Here is a 17,935-nt window from a genome sequence, read left to right on the forward strand (position 1 = left end):
TATATATATATATATATATTATGAGGCAACTTAATCAAATGTGTTTTCATTCGAGAGAACTTGTCAAAATTCAAGTTAATTAATTTATCACGATAATTATATAATTAATTAATGAATATCGTGGATAAGTTATACAACATGATCGATATAGGCCATGTATATTTTAATTGGTGTTAATCTACGGTTTGCTAGCTAGCTGCTACATATAGAGCATGTTTTTATTAGATCGGGTTATATCTAGTATAGTTTAGGGTTATGTGTTTTAATTAAGTAGGGTTGATTAGCTAGGGTTATTTACATATATATGGTTTAGGGTTAATGCATGGCGCATTTAATTAATTTAATTAGAGGACCGCGAGGCACCCCTGGGCTGCTCGATGCACAATTAAGTGTCGTTGGCCTATACATAGGGTTTTAATTAGGGTTTAGGGTTAGCTAGGGCAGATGGTTAGGGTTAGGGTTAGGGTTTAGGGTCTAGGGTCTAGGGTTTAGTGTTTAGGGTGTTTAGGGTTTAGGGATTAGGGATTAGGGATTTAGGGTTTTAGGGTTGTTTAAGGTTTAGGGATCATCGATCGAGTGCGCACACACATTATTAGATCGAGGCACCCGCGCCTTTACGCATAAAGTGCATGCGTATATATGTGTGTTTTTTGGGCCACCAACGATATATAGATGATCGAGAGAGAGATTGAAATCCCCAAGAATATGTTCAAATATACATTAAAATATATGCACGAATGCATTGTAGGCCATGCATGCACACTAATTATATATATATTATGAGGCAACTTAATCAAATGTGTTTTCATTCGAGAGAACTTGTCAAAATTCAAGTTAATTAATTTATCACGATAATTATATAATTAATTAATGAATCTCAGGGATATGTTATACAACATGATCGATATAGGCCATGTATATTTTAATTGGTGTTAATCTACGGTTTGCTAGCTAGCTGCTATATATAGAGCATGTTTTTATTAGATCGGGTTATAGCTAGCTAGTATAGTTTAGGGTTATGTGTTTTAATTAAGTAGGGTTGATTAGCTAGGGTTAGTTACATATATATGGTTTAGGGTTAATGCATGGCACATTTAATTTAATCAGAGGACCGGCGAGGCACCCCTGGCTCGCTCGATGCACAATTAAAGTGTCGTTGGCCTATACATAGGGTTTAATTAGGGTTTAGGGTTAGCTAGGGTTTAGGGTTAGGGTTAGGGTTAGGGTTAGGCTTTAGGGTCTAGGGTTTAGGGTTTAGTGTTTAGGGTGTTTAGGTTTAGGGATTAGGGATTAGAGATTTAAGGTTTTAGGGTTGTTTAAGGTTTAGGGATCATCGATCGAGTGCGCACACACATTATTAGAGGCACCCGCGCCTTTACGCATAAATTGCATGCATATATATGTGTGTTTTTTTGGCCACCAACGATATATTGATGATCGAGAGAGAGAGAGATTGAAATCCCCAAGAATATGTTCAAATATACATTAAAATATATGCACGAATGCATGGTAGGCCATGCATGCACACTAATTATATATATATTATGAGGCAACTTAATCAAATGTGTTTTCATTCGAGAGAACTTGTCAAAATTAGAGTTAATTAATTTATCACGATAATTATATAATTAATTAATGAATCTCAGGGATATGTTATACAACATGATCGATATAGGCCATGTATATATTAATTGGTGTTAATCTAAGGTTTGCTAGCTAGCTGCTATATATAGAGCATGTTTTTATTAGATCGGGTTATAGCTAGTATACTTTAGGGTTATGTGTTTTCATTAAGTAGGGTTGATTAGCTATGGTTAGTTACATATATATGGTTTAGGGTTAATGCATGGCACATTTAATTTAATTAGAGGACCGCGAGGCACCCCTGGCCTGCTTGATGCACAATTAAGTGTCGTTGGCCTATATATAGGGTTTAATTAGGGTTTAGGGTTAGGGTTAGGGTTTAGGGTATAGTGTTTAGTGTTTAGGGTGTTTAGGGTTTAGGGATTAGGGATTAGGGTTTCAGGGTTGTATAAGGTTTAGGGATCATCGATCGAGTGCGCACACACATTATTAGAGGCACCCGCGCCTATGCGCATAAAGTGCATGCGTATAGTTTAGGGTTATTTGTTTTAATTAAGTTGGGTTTGATCAGCTAGGGTTAGTTACATATATATGGTTTAGGGTTAATGCATGGCACATTACATATAGTTTAAATCTCAAGAATGTTTATACATGATAGGCCATATGTGCAAAGGAATTTTTTTCCCTATGAACTTGTCAAAATTCAAGTTTATCAGTGCCAATGGAAACTAGTCCAAAAAATTACATAGAGGACCAAAAGTACTAGACAATAACTAATAGAACCTGCAACTTTACAAAAAGGACCCCAAAACATATAGAAGAAAATCAATCGAGTCCTTCTCGACCGCACATCAGATCTGCTCCGCATCCTTTCCAAAGCAACTCCGTCGCCGGACGCACCACTTGGGACGGTGTCGCCGGTAGTCGCCAGGACGAAGGAGAAGAAGGGCCTCAAAGAACGGCATATTGGCTCGAGAAGGGCCGCTGAAAGGCCAAGATGTGCACGGGCAAGACGGATGACGCCGTCGTATGCCCCGAGCTTGTGAACTTTAGCAGCTTGACTTCCCCATTGACCAGATCTGAAGCACTGACCAAAGCAAGCCTCACCGTTAGCGCCATCACATTGATGGCACCAGATCGGGGTTTGGCCGGCAAGATCCGCCAGATTCACCATAGGCCGATCTGAAGCCGATGACGAGATCCCCGACTCCATTGCGCCATTCTCGCTCATGGGAACCACCGGATCTAAGCTTACAACAACACTAACTCCCTCGGATCCAAATTAGCTGACTCAACTTTGCTTATCTAAATATGGATGTATCCACACATGTTTTTACTCTAGATACATACACGTCTAAGGAAAGTTGAATCAATTAATTTAGTTCGGAGGGTGTACAATATACAGAGAGAAGTCGGCCTCGTCTCCGGCCGGCGAGGCCGCCGGAGAGAAGGGGGAGAGGAGCCGGGAGAGTGGGAGAGACTCGAGAGAGAAAGAGAAGAGGAAGAAATGAGAGCTCCCTGGGGAAGAACATTATTTTTGTCGTTACGCTCGTAGCTTGAAACTGAAAATTTCGGCCGCGCGCCAAATCATCCCGCCGCATCCATTCGAAAATCCCGTGACCAGTTTTACCCTTTTAACCCTGGTCCGGAAGCTACAACCCACCGACCATGGAGGGCTCATTCGGTAACAATGAAATATCTTGCCTAGATCCCGAACCCTCCCCACAGGCCCACACCCACCCACCAACCATTCGCCCCATTAGCTCAAAAATACTCTCACACGCCAAAGCTCTGACTCTCTACAGTACTAGATCTGCTTCACCGCCGGCATACTCCTCCACGGCGTAGCCTTGATCGTGTTGGCTGTCCACCCACCTGATCCGCTCCCCGCCGCCCTCGTCACCGACGGATCTCGCTTCACCGCCAACCTCGCCACCGACGGATCTGCTTCACCACCGACCTCGCCACCGACGGATCCGCTTCACCGCCGACCTCGCCACCGACTACCTCGGCGCGGCGGCTGTATCAACTTCACCGAATCCCTTGCCAGCCCAACCAGATCTGCTTCACTAACGCCCGCTTCTACCGAAACAGGTCGATTCATCGTCTCCCGCGTTCGCCGCCGCCGGAATGCAAGTTGCCTCCCCGTCCACCGCCGCAGCTTGGTTAGTATGCTGGCCCGTTAGATCGTGGTGTTTCTTTAGCCATGTTTTGTGTAGTTATTTGCAGATCTCATATGCCGTTAACTTTCTTGATGTGTTGCTTCGCATGAAGTTTGTTTAAATATTGTACAAGATACAAAGCATTATCCGGTCGCTACCATCCTGTTCATTCTATCGACACTGTGTGCATCCACATATTTATAGCCTTATACCCATTCATTTGCTGCCCATCTTGTTTTTGTATCGCATGCTATTGTCGCACCGCTTTTATAGTCATGCTATGGGCATTTCCAATCTGCTTGTTCTTATACCACGTCATTAGCTCACCGCTAGTCGCTAGCTGTTTTCTCGTGTCTGCTTGTTCTCACACCGCTTTTATAATCATGCTATGTGCATTTCCAATCTGCTTGCTCTTATACCTCGTCTTTAGCTTATATAGTTATTGCTGCGTGCATGTCTGGTCTTTGTATTATCGTAGACCGACTTGTCAATGTTATTTTTCCTAGGGATTGATCATGCGAACCACTTATTAGAACATCCAACATTAACGGGGGACGCTAGGGAAGGTTGGAATCTGAGTTCTTGGTTGGTAATTTTGGCGCTTACTTCCGTTATTATCTTTAACCTATATGCATTGTTCCTTATGCAAGAGATTAACACTTGGAACCCTGCCATAGCAATGCCATTCATGCTTTACTATGTTTCGCCTATTTGATATGCTTGTCTTGGAGAAACTACGAAGGTGATTTGAACTCGACATTTGGTCATTCTTAATGCCAGTTTACTTTATGTGGAAAACCTTGGCATTACCCTACTCTAAATCTGAATGTCTGAAATTCGTATCTCATGCAAAGCAACATCTAGTTGGTTTTAATCGATATCTGGTAAATATTGGCTTATTCATTTGGCAGCTCAAGTTTTTTGTTATTTGAAACCAGCTGACTTGGTCTTAAATGTGATATCTAAACACAGATTAAGGACAATGGAGCAGGAGGATTAGCATTTCACTTGATGGCTGAACCTAAAATGACAGGCATGTTGACCACGACTAGTGCACGCAAGAGAAGGACCGCAATGAGCCAAGATGTGTTTAGTACATGCATCTTATCTTATCTTGTGCTTATTTCTGCTACATGTCGTTATCTGATCTCTACATTGCGTAATACATGTTTGAATAGTTAATTGTTGTAACTATGTTTGCAATGTTACCGTAATGCGCTTTAATGAAGCAGTCATCATTAGAAGATAGTCGCCAAAAAAGGATCTGTAGCGACCCTGTGCAACATTATGATGTAAGTTTGTGCTTAGTACAAGTTCCATACATTGTCTTATTTATGCAACTTGTTATTATCTTATATCTACATTGCATAATAAATGTTTGCATAGTTCATCGTTTAACTCTTTTTGCATTATTATCGTAATGCGGTTGTGATGAAGCAATCTTCATTAGAAGTGAGGCCCACAAAAAGTTCTGATATTTCTTCTGATGCATCTTCTCATAGCCATCAACCTAGACCATTGCTTTCATCAAACAGTAAATATCTCAAGGCTGTACTTTATAAAAGACATGGTATTGCTGCTTTAAGATCTGTAGCTGATATGTTGACAAAGAGTACACAAGATTCAATCAAGGCGATTGCCAAATGTCAACGTGTTATTGATGATGCTAATAGAAGTCCTCAATGATTCTATGTAAATTTTTTGTTTGGGCACATTAATTGCCTTGTAATTTTCCTACCTGTTTTGTTTGTGTATGTAATTGTGTGTATCATTGATATCAGATTTTAGGCTCATGAAATGTAATGCAAGTTGACTAGTCAAACAAGTAGGGCACTACAACAGATTGGGCCGGCCCACGTACAGTAGTGTGGGACCCACTTTCATTTTGGGCCAGCCCACTTCTTTAGTAGGCCGGCCCGGTTACACGATAGTGGGACCCACTATCTTGTTGGGCCAGCCTATTTGCTATATGGTGGTCCCACATGGTAAATGGGCCGGCCCTTTAACAGGAAGGTGGGACCCACCTGTGTTTTTGGCCCGGCCCACTATCTTGTTGGGCCGGCCCACTTGCTATATGGTGGACCCCACATACTAAATGGGCCGGCCTTTTAACTGGAAAGTGGGACCCACCTGTGTTTTTGGCCCGGCCCACTATCTTGTTGGGCCGGCCCACTTGCTATATGGTGGACCCCACATACTAAATGGGCCGGCCTTTTAACAGGAAGGTGGGACCCACCTGTGCTTTTGGCCCGGCCCACTATCTTGTTGGGTCGGCCCACTTGCTATATGGTGGACCCCACATACTAAATGGGCCGGCCTTTTTACTGGAAAGTGGGACCCACCTGTGTTTTTGGCCCGGCCCACTATCTTGTTGGGCCGGCCCACTTGCTATATGGTGGACCCCACATACTAAATGGGCCGACCCTTTAACTGGAAAGTGGGACCCACCTGTGTTTTTGGCCCGGCCCACTTGCTATATGGTGGACCCCACACACTAAATGGGCCGGCCCTTTAACAGGAAAGTGGGACCCACCTGTGTTTTGGCCCGGCCCACTTGCTTCTTGGGCCGCCCGATTCTTTGTAAGGTGGACCCCACATGTTAAATGGGCCGGCCCATTTAAGTTTTGACCAGTCAACCTTAGAGGTTAGGCCCGGCCCACGTAACTAATGGACCAGCCCAGCTATATAGTTGACCGGTCAAACTATGTCAGCTGGCCCGGCCCGCTTAAGACGTGGCAGGCCTCGTGTGGGCCTACCATCTACCACGGGGTTTCAGCCGGTTAACGCCGTTAATCGCGCCAATTAACTGCGTACGCCACGTGTCAGTTTGCATGACGTCAGCAGTCAACGGGCTCCCGGAAACACTTGGGCAACGGTCCGATTTTCCGTGGCGGAAGGGCGTCCAAGCGCGACGGACCGAAAAAATCGTCGTAGGACTTTGCCTGACGCAGTTTCCACAACAGAACCCATATCGTCGGGTTAGGCCCATAGGCGACGAAAAATACCCCTTAGCGGACGATTTTGAGACGTTGTCTATCAGAAGTTTTCTTGTAGTGTGAATGCTTTGAACACTATTGTTGCTAATGCTATAGAAAATTCTAAGCTTGGGGAAGCTGGTTTTGATGAGCATGATATTTTTAGTCCACCAAGCATTGAGAGGAAAATTTACTTTGATGATACTTTACCTCCTATTTATGATGATTATAATGATAGTAGTCTTTTGGTACCGCCTGTTATGGAGGATAAATTTGATTATGATTACAATATGCCTCCTATATTTGATGATAGCTACTTTGTTGAATTTGCTCCCACTACAATTAATAAGAATGACTATGCTTATGTTGGGAGTAGTAATAATTTTATGCATGAGACTCATGATAAGAATGTTTCATTTGATAGTTATATTGTTGAATTTGCTCATGATGCTACTGAAAGTTATTATGAGAGAGGAAAATATGGTTGTAGAAATTTTCATGTTACTAAAACACCTCTCTATGTGCTGAAATTTTCGAAGCTACACTTGTTCTATCTTCCTATGCTTGTTGCTTTGCTCTTCATGAACTTGTTTATTTACAAGATTCCTTTTCATAGGAAGCATGTTAGACTTAAATATGTTTTGAATTTGCCTCTTGATGCTCTCTTTTGCTTCAAATACTATTTCTTGCGAGTGCATCATTAAAACTGCTGAGCCCATCTTAATGGCTATAAAGAAAAGAACTTCTTGGGAGATAACCCATGTGTTATTTTGCTACAGTACCTTGTTTTATTTTTGTGTCTTGGAAGTTTTTTACTACTGTAGCAACCTCTCCTTATCTTAGTTTTGTGTTTTGTTGTGCCAAGTAAAGTCGTTGATAGCAAGGTTTATACTAGATTTGGATTACTGCGCAGAAACAGATTTCTTTGCTGTCACGAATCTGGGCTAAATTCTCTGTAGGTAACTCAGAAAATTAAGCCAATTTACGTGAGTGATCCTCAGATATGTAGGCAACTTTCATTCAATTTGAGCATTTTCATTTGAGCAAGTCTGATGCCCCAATAAAATTCGTCTTTACGGACTGTTCTGTTTTGACAGATTCTGCCTTTTATTTCGCATTGCCTCTTTTGCTATGTGGGATGGATTTCTTTGTTCCATTAACTTCCAGTAGGTTTGGGCAATGTCCAGAAGTGTTAAGAATGATTGTGTCACCTCTGAACATGTGAGTTTTTGATTATGCACTAACCCTCTAATGAGTTTGTTTCGAGTTTGGTGTGGAGGAAGTTTTCAAGGGTCAAGAGAGGAGGATGATATATTATGATCAAGGAGAGTGAAAGCTCTAAGCTTGGGGATGCCCCGGTGGTTCACCCCTGCATATTTCAAGAAGACTCAAGCGTCTAAGCTTGGGGATGCCCAAGGCATCCCCTTCTTCATCGACAAATTATCAGGTTCCTCCCCTGAAACTATATTTTTATTCGGTCACATCTTATGTACTTTACTTGGAGCGTCTGTGTGCTTTTATTTTTGTTTGTGTTTGAATAAATTAGATTACATCATGCTTGTGTGGGAGAGAGACACGCTCCGCTGTTGCATATGGACAAGTATGTCCTTAGGCTCTACTCATAATATTCATGGCGAAGTTTCTTCTTCGTTAAATTGTTATATGGTTGGAATTGGAAAATGATACATGTAGTATTTGCTATAATGTCTTGGATAATGTGATACTTGGCAATTGTTGTGCTCATGTTTAAGCTCTTGCATCATATGCTTTGCACCCATTAATGAAGAAATACATAGAGCATGTTAAATTTGGTTTGCATATTTGGTCTCTCTAAAGTCTAGATAATTTCTAGTATTGAGTTTGAACAACAAGGAAGACGGTGTAGAGTCTTATAATGTTTACAATATGTATTTTATGTGAGTTTTGCTGCACCGGTTCATCCTTGTGTTTGCTTCAAACAACCTTGCTAGCCTAAACCTTGTATCGAGAGGGAATACTTCTCATGCATCCAAAATCCTTGAGCCAACCACTATGCCATTTGTGTCCACCATACCTACCTACTACATGGTATTTCTCCGCCATTCCAAAGTAAATTGCTTGAGTGCTACCTTTAAAATTCCATCATTCACTTTTGCAATATATAGCTCATGGGACAAATAGCTTAAAAACTATTGTGGTATTGAATATGTACTTATGCACTTTATCTCTTATTAAGTTGCTTGTTGTGCGATAACCATGTTCACTGGGGACGCCATCAACTATTCTTTGTTGAATTTCATGTGAGTTGCTATGCATGTTCGTCTTGTCTGAAGTAAGAGAGATCTACCACCTTATGGTTAAGCATGCATATTGTTAGAGAAGAACATTGGGCCGCTAACTAAAGCCATGATCCATGGTGGAAGTTTCAGTTTTGGACAATATCCTCAATCTCATATGAGAAAATTATTAATTGTTGTTACATGCTTATGCATAAAAGAGGAGTCCATTATCTGTTGTCTATGTTGTCCCGGTATGGATGTCTAAGTTGAGAATAATCAATAGCGAGAAATCCAATGCGAGCTTTCTCCTTAGACCTTTGTACAGGCGGCATAGAGGTACCCCTTTGTGACACTTGGTTAAAACATGTGCATTGCGATGATCCGGTAGTCCAACCTAATTAGGACAAGGTGCGGGCACTATTAGTACTAGATGACCCGTTGCGCTATCGCGCAAATAGCAGAATCAAGATAGAATTTAAACCATAAGTTTTAGCCTATTTTAATATTAAGAATTAGTCTGGAAATTAACTGCTTTAGTATCTTGCGGACATATCATTCCATCAAGGTGCTACTGTAAGATACGACAATTTAGTACGATTTTACACTATTTTGAGCTTTTATGCTTTTTCTAAAAGCTACTCCGCCAAATTATAGTTGTTGTACCGTAAGAGGTAGCATCATAAAAGAAGCATAAAAGGACAACTACTAATGATGTTTCTACTTATTGGGAGTAGTCGGGGGTGAGGAGGAGGTAGCGAGGACCACGGAGGATCTGGCTGTCTCGGGAGCAGCCGAGGGGAATGGAGGAACTGGTGCCGAAGATGCGGGCGTTAGGGTTTAAGGAGCTGACGCGTTGCGCCCCGAGGCAAATACTGAAGCCAGATATATCGGAATCATAAACCTTGCATTAAAAGCTACGACGTATTAACATGTAGATTGTAAAGACGATGTCTTGATATATAAACCTATACGAATCAATATATTTCATTTTATTTCAAACTAATAATTATTGTGACTGAATGGTGGAAGCACTGGATCTTAGTCTCTTGGATGAATAGAGGATCACTTATGTACAGGTTCGAGAACAATTTATAGCTCAGGCTTACCAATATACACAAACACAAAAATTCATAACTTAGATCTGCCAGTACACAAAAGAAAAGAAGAATAATCACTTGCCCACTCTGTAACCATTTAAACGTAGTTCCATTACATACAATATCAAATTAGAGCCCGTACCAGAAACACCTTGAAACACATCTCACATGGAGAAGTGTCACGTTATGAATTCTTTCTTCTCTCTTTGGTACTCCCATGGTGAAACCCTCCCAGTCCTTGACAAAGATGGGGAAAAACTAACCTAGTTGGACATACAACTCATCACTTGACGTAGAAAACTCTCCCAAAAAATCAAGCCAAATGGCAACCTAAGTACAACTCTCACCTCTCACCAATCCCTTTTAATTGACTTGGATTTAATATAACTTTGTACTAAATCCAAGTCAATTTAAAAAGATCAGAGAGAGTACTTGTTTTGTTAATGTAAGCAGAACATGTTAAGCCACACCTATTGTTTTGTGTTTTGTATCTGTACCTGCAATCTAAACATCACTGAACATAGCCAAGAAACACTACCGACAATAACCGAGAATCTCATCAAGCCAATGTTGGATATACATTATTACTACTCCTGACATGTTGTGTGCCAATGGACATGATGGGTTAGAACTATATTTCTCGGTTGAGGACCACGAACTAACTACAACAGCCAGATACATAAGCTACAAAAGGAGAACGGTAAGTAGTCAGCATTTAAGTATATATGCTTATAACATTTATACACATAATAGTGATAGCTAAAGTTTAAAGCAAAACACATTGTTTTACCATACATAAAGTTTGCATTCCATTCTACAGTTGTTTGCGGTTTATAAGTTTAAAAGGGCAAAACACACTGTTTATTCATACATAGTATCTACATTCAATTCTCCCATAGTTCTTAGTCTAGAACGCTTATTTATTGTCTCAAAGCGATTCTCGAAGCACGCATCAACAGATAAGCCCAAAACCATATCTCCAATGTTGAGAAGAACAATACTTAAGGTTTCATCGATGGGTTTTGTCCAACCGAGTAGTTAAGAATTATGATCATTCAGGTCTGCTGAGAAAAAAGTGTTAGATTTCAAGAAACAAACCTCAAGCAATATTTCCCCCATACCACTAAGGAAACCAAAAGGGACTCAATATACTTCAACTAAAGGAACAACCCATTGGTTTACCAAACCACAACCCAGTGTTCCCTAGTATCCAGATCCACAAGGAAGCGAACTACCAATTGTTAGTAGACAGCTCGAGAGGAGACTCATTCCTAAGAAGGAAAAGCAGAAGATGCAATAACACTGCATTAAGCAACCATAAATAGAAGTAGCTAGGTAGAGGATGGCACCAAACAAGAAGTCTACAATTGTGTGTTTCTTGAGCATGGTGTGATGGGCTAGAGCCTAGTAACACGAGAAACCATAAGGTATTCACTCGTACGATGAGCATGAAGGAACAATAAAATCCATATCCATGCGAGGTTTGGAATAACACAATATTTTGAGTCCAAGGCAAACAAACAGAGATGTATATCCACTTGCAAGTTGTATCACCAACTAAGTTCAAGACAACAAACCAATGACAAAGAGAACACGCTTTGTTTCTCCTCAATACCATGAACATAGGTTCACCATTTACTCTACAGTCAAAAGTAGATGCCACACTTAATTCCTTATTTACTCCTCACAAAAACTTCCAAGAATATCCAAATATTGCATAAAAAATCTACGAATATCCTTTTCAGATTGGTCCATGCTTTCTTCTTCTTGCTTTGTCCATCCTCCAGAGCTTTCTGCGACGCCGTCTGCACCTACAATCATGTTACATAAGACCTCGATCAGCATATGACATACAAACATACCACACAAACTTATACATACATGGGATAATGTTTTGACACTAAGAATAGAAGCCACCTCTTATCCGTCCAAACCATGGTAGATGGTTCAGCTGGCTTGTTCGGATTATCAGCTACAGATGAACCAAGACCATAAGAGATGACCAACCTAGCACAAATAACACAAGCAAATGTGATGAACCAAGACCATAAGACATGACCAACCTAAAAAAATGACACAAGCAAATGTGCCTAGCATGCAGGGTATCACCTCTTCCGATTCAACCTGAGGAGACGACTTTATAGACCTCTCTGGATAAATCCCTAATTTTTACAAACGTTGTCGGCGTCTGAGGGAGTCATCTCAGCAATCTGTTTTTTAAGACAAATGAAATAAATGGAAATGTCAAACAGAAAACGACTATGAACTACATCGACATAGAAAAGCCGCCCACTGGTAAAATTATAGACTATGAACTACATCAACATGTAGAGATGAACACTATCAAGTGATGGCCTGCATAGAAGCACATTCTTTTACAGAGAAGGAGAACATAAAGTATTGCTAGACTTAAAGAAGAACATATATTAACGGGTGCTCTTTCTATAAATAATTAGGGAAATTTATAAATGAAAAATATACAACATGTGAAGCGAGGACAGCTAGGAAGTAACGAGATAACTGACAGAAAATAGTATTTAAGAGGGACATAACCAATATAATTTGATAAGGTGCCTAATTTACAGAAAAAATTGGCCAAGAACAAACTATTTACATGAAGCATTTTAGAAACATCATGATGTTTTACCATGGTGGGTAATTATTAGGAAAAGGAGGATTTATCCACATAAGTCACGTAAATTTGCAACAATTATTTTTTGTATAGAACGATTGTTAAATCGAACAATCAGCAGGCACCACAAACCTTATCAATCAAATGACCAATTTAAATTTATGAGACATGAGAACAAATGGAAGCAAGCAGAAACTGAACCTTTACTAACCTTGAGGCTAATAAATAAAAAGGAAAAAAAAAACTATGTTAGCTAGCTGAAGCGCAGAGAATGCAAGTATTGTATGGATAGGAACATAATCCAGGGGCATCCTTATAGGTGATGATGTAAAACACAAAATCAGTAAACTCTTATAAGTAGTCTACAGCTATCCAGGTCATACATATAATGGTTTTTACATGCAAAGTAGTGGAAAGTAGATTAATTGTACAAATGATATTAACACGCACATTCTGTCATTGTGTACACCCAAGAAAATAGATATGGGTAACTGTGACAAATTATAGGCACGATGCAACAAACAAAGGGAATGCAACTATTATACTTCATCACTTCAACTGACATCCAATGGAAAAGAGAGTAGCTAAAAATCAAAAGGGAATCATCAGGCTGAAATAACTTTTTTCATCACCGCCTCTTATTAGCGTTTCATGATTGCGCCTACGTGTTTCGATCTCCTCCGACCTCAGCCATACTTGTTACCCTCTTAATCGAAGGTACTGCTGCCCCTGAATCGCTACTGCAACTGGAGGACAGGCCGCCGCTGCCACCAGCCATAAGTTATTTGACTCCCATAGTGTGTTGCGTGTAGGATGTGATTGCAAGAGTTAATCACCTAGGCTGTTGAGACATGGTTTATCCATTCCTTTTCCTGTACTACATCAATTTCTAGAGAAACTGACTTGAGGCACCGAATAATTCTTAAATGTGTTAGTTTCCTCTTGGCCTAAACCTAAAAATCTCACTTACTGTCTGTACGGGTAGAAATACTATGCATAGTGAAAAGTTAACTAAGAATCACAAGCAAGGAAAGACCAGCCAAAAAACTATGCTTTATCAGGAGCATTTCTTTAAAGAGGAAGGAAGAGGGAAAAAAGGGACCGCATAAACTTTATATTTTCAAAAGCAGCTACCAGGTAAATATAAAGTGGAAAAATAAACTGTCACCGTGAAAAGAAAGGGAAGCAAGAAACAACCATCCAAAAGATAACAAGAAGTCATAGCCCAACAATAACCAAACAAAGTTGGTTTAGCAAAAAGATATTTTGGTAAGGAGGGTGACCCAACAAACAGCAGTAAGCATTAGCAAAGATAGCAGCATGAAAACCGCAATAGCGTGTCTGTCAATAAGAAGCAAGCACGAAAGAGAGGAAATGGGAAACAACAAAGAAATGCAAACAACATGCAGTTTTTTCTACCCTGTTCCAAGTTAATTGCTAATTATACAAAAGCAACACTTTATCCAATAATAAATACCAATGGAACAAAAGCTCGCTCTACCAACCACTTCTGGTCGTTCACATCTCATACTATATCAAACTATTCAAATCAAATAAATAAGGAGATCCGGGACAGAGAGACATACACTGTCTAGGCGAGAGAGAGATGAATTGCAGTGTGCACTCAACATCACCAACGTAGCCAATCAACTGCATCAAGCGAGAACACAGCAGCCTTATTGGCATCTGGAACCCTTCAAGAGCAGAAAACTCAGCATTAAAGGTTTTGTGTTTTTTTAGGTTCTAAATAGTGCCTTTGTATACCTAAGAATAATCACTATACTGGTCCCATAAAGATAGTATAATCACAATACCTGAAACCTCACAAAAAAATTGCTAGAAGATAATCGGTATTCTATTTCACATACTGTAATTTACTTTCTTAGACTTTTCTTTTCACCTAAAGACAATTTACCAGGTGCAGAAAACATGTATGCACTTATCACAGAATATAAGGATGTGAAAAAGGGAAAAATGAATAAATTGCACAATGTTCATTTTAGAGCAATTTATATATTACATATATGCACTTATCACACATTGCAATTGCACAACGTTCATTTAAGAGCAATTAGAATGTTTTCCGGATTTAAGAATTTTAGATACTACTAACCAACTGAGATATACATATGCCATTGCCAAAAGGCCCCTGGTTCTCACCTCCTTCATCCCATGGTGCACTCGTCTACAGAACTCGCCCCTTTCACCAACAACCTTCTTGATATATACCCTTGTTGGAGAGGACCGAGACAGGGGCCCTAGGAGAAGCAGCGACTGCTCGGTGGAGGTCGGCAACAGCTCAATGGAGGTTGACACCATTGCTAAAACCTGGCTTCAAGCAACGCAAAGCATGTAGCCAAAGAAACCAGTAGCAAAAAAGCAAGGCAACGTAGTATTGGCAGTTTTATTGGTACTTCTCCCCATGAACAACGAATTTATCAGTGTTTGGCTTCAAATAAGAATAGTATTCTTTTGTGAAAAGTACTATTGCAGGGTTTAGGTGGAATGTACCTAGAGGAAAACCAGCTTCATCCTGATATCAGTCCATCAGGATGGAACTGAATCTCCAGCATTGCTTGGTTTTCTCTGTCACCCATCACTTTGCTATAGCAAATTTCAGCGTTAGTAAACATTCATGCATCATCACTTGGATCATGCATGTCTCCACTTCTCGTTGACTTTCCCCAGGCAATGGTTGTGACCCCTGCATATACATTACTCAACTTGTCACAGATCTCTTTGTTACAAATTACAAATTCATGATTTTCGTTTATGCTAAATGATTCAGATAGATAAAAAAAACATTAAAAGACAAACAAAATTAGCACAAAAGGTGAAAGTAGGATGCTTAGGGACCCTATATACATTATAATAACATAGGCACAGACCCCGCAATGAGACATTTTAGCTTACCTGTCCACAACATAAATATGGCCTTGTCATCACCCTCGCCTCTTGGGCCTCCCATAGACATGACCAGATAATCCTTCAGGCGAACTAACGACAATCTGTGGCCTGTTATCTACATGGTTTAATGACATTTGCTCATAACAAACAATGCAATAGTAGCACAATATATTCATTTACCTATAAAACAAATGAACAAAACCATACAGTTTTTTTTGGCGAGGGCAAGGAATCATGCTGACCCGAGGAAAAGACTGGGAGGCGACCAGGTCCAGAGACGTTTGTCGAACTACGGTGGAGGTGCCGGCACATGCCAACGTTGCTCTAGTTAGCGCCAGTCTTCCCGAGAAGGTCAGCCTCATCTCCATCCTAGCGTAGCAATCAACGTAATATATAAATTTGATTTCATTGTCCTCTGTTTGTAACGAATAGCATAGAGAAATAGTAGGATTAACAGAACTTCTAATTTCAGTGAGATCTAGTCCAAAAAAAACAGAGTAGAAGTCGAACTATTTAAACAATTTAAGACAAACGAATAAATGTTGTTATGCATCCAATATTCCTCAATCAACTAAGAAGTGGAGCAAAAGTTTTGCTATACACAAAAATTCAATTGTAGCCACACGGAACACATACCGTCTGTAGCAAAAGTGAACCGGAAGCTCCAGCTTCCTCGCGGATTCTAGGAAGCAGGCGGGCACCTCCTGGCCATCCTCCGGCCGGCTTAGACGATCAAACCAGAGTGGAGCAAAAGTTCTGCTATATACCACTCACACCCCTCCTCCTTCATTCTCTACAGCCAAGAGGAATGAGAGTGAGAGAAGACATCGATCGAGGAAGAGACACAGAGAACCGGGAAAATAGTAACTCAAATATCTGTGCAGCCTGTCGGTTCCTCTAAGCTAGTTGTTTACCAATTGAATGCTAAAACGAGGGATATAGTAAAGGATGCCCAAGAGTCATGACATGATCGAGAGCAGAGAAATTTACACAAGTCAAAGAAATAATGGTCCTGCTCCCCGTCTCATACCATCACAAACACAAGTGAAGTTATGATCAGCTCCCACAACTTGAAAAAAAATAGTTTCAGCTTTTACCAAAAAAATCCTAAGCAAAATATGCTTCAAACTAAATACTTTAGGCATAATCCAGAAGTGCCTATCCATGTTCTAACATGTGAACATGTGCACCAGTTGCAGAAAATAACAAAGTAATAAACAATCTACATTGGTATAGTCGTATCCCTTCACCAATGAACATGACAGAACAAAATGCCATTATTATCAAACTAAACATGATCCAGTGTTCACATCACACGCTCGCTGAACATCCAAATCATGCAAGAACACAAGAACCACACACAAACACATGTCTGTCTCGAAAAACAAATCAGAACGAGGCAGCATACCTTCAGGAGCCAATTCGAGTATTTCCCCTACAATCACCATTTCATCAGTATGGTCTCGATCTTACAACACTTAATATGATCCGCCTCGCTGCGGCCAACAGCAACCAAAAAGATTAGAAACGCCAGCTCGAGTATTATGTTGGAAATAAAAACAAAATAAAGAGGAGATTTACCAGAGATCCTTTTCTTGCTCGCTGCAACTGAATCCCACGAAGAAAATTCAGAAAAACACAACAAATTTAGACATGGTTGCCTTCCATCTCTCCCTTGACCTGGAGACGAAGCAAATCTTACCCGGCATCTCCTCGTCGATCCTCTCCAGCAGAAACGATCCTCTCCAGCAGAAACGGCGCAACAAGCAACCCACTGTCCTCCACACCTTCCCCAATGGCCATATGCCCTGCTGGAGACCTACAGGAAGTGACGCCACCTAATCATAGCAAGAAGAGATCACATCTTGACCATCTCAAATCGAAATGCATCCTACAAATCAAGAAATAGAGAGGAGAAGGGGAGGTGTTGATTGCACACCTTGCTTGGCCACCAAGCCCTACCACAAGCCTGAAGAACGTCTTGGGGAAGCAAATCGGGAGAGATGAGGAGGACAACCGCGCTTCTCTGCTCCAGTTTCTTCCCACCCTGCACCGCTTCCCAATGGATGACGACGGGGCGTGAGAGCAGTGGCATAGGGTGGAGGGCGCGGAGCCGCTGGCTCAGCTCCCGAAAATTCAATTGTAGCCACCCTTTCAAATACTTGCATGTGTAACTTCCGTAATGCCCTTTCACAAGTAAGAACAAATGTTGCACAACCTAGGCAAAGCCACAAACTACAAAATGTGCCCTTTAACATAATCAATTGTGCACCTCTGAATAGCACGACAGGTGAATCGATAGAAATGACACAGAGCAGTG

This window comes from Lolium perenne, chromosome 6 (genome assembly GCF_019359855.2).
Source record: "Lolium perenne isolate Kyuss_39 chromosome 6, Kyuss_2.0, whole genome shotgun sequence".
Classification (NCBI taxonomy): Eukaryota; Viridiplantae; Streptophyta; class Magnoliopsida; order Poales; family Poaceae; genus Lolium; species Lolium perenne.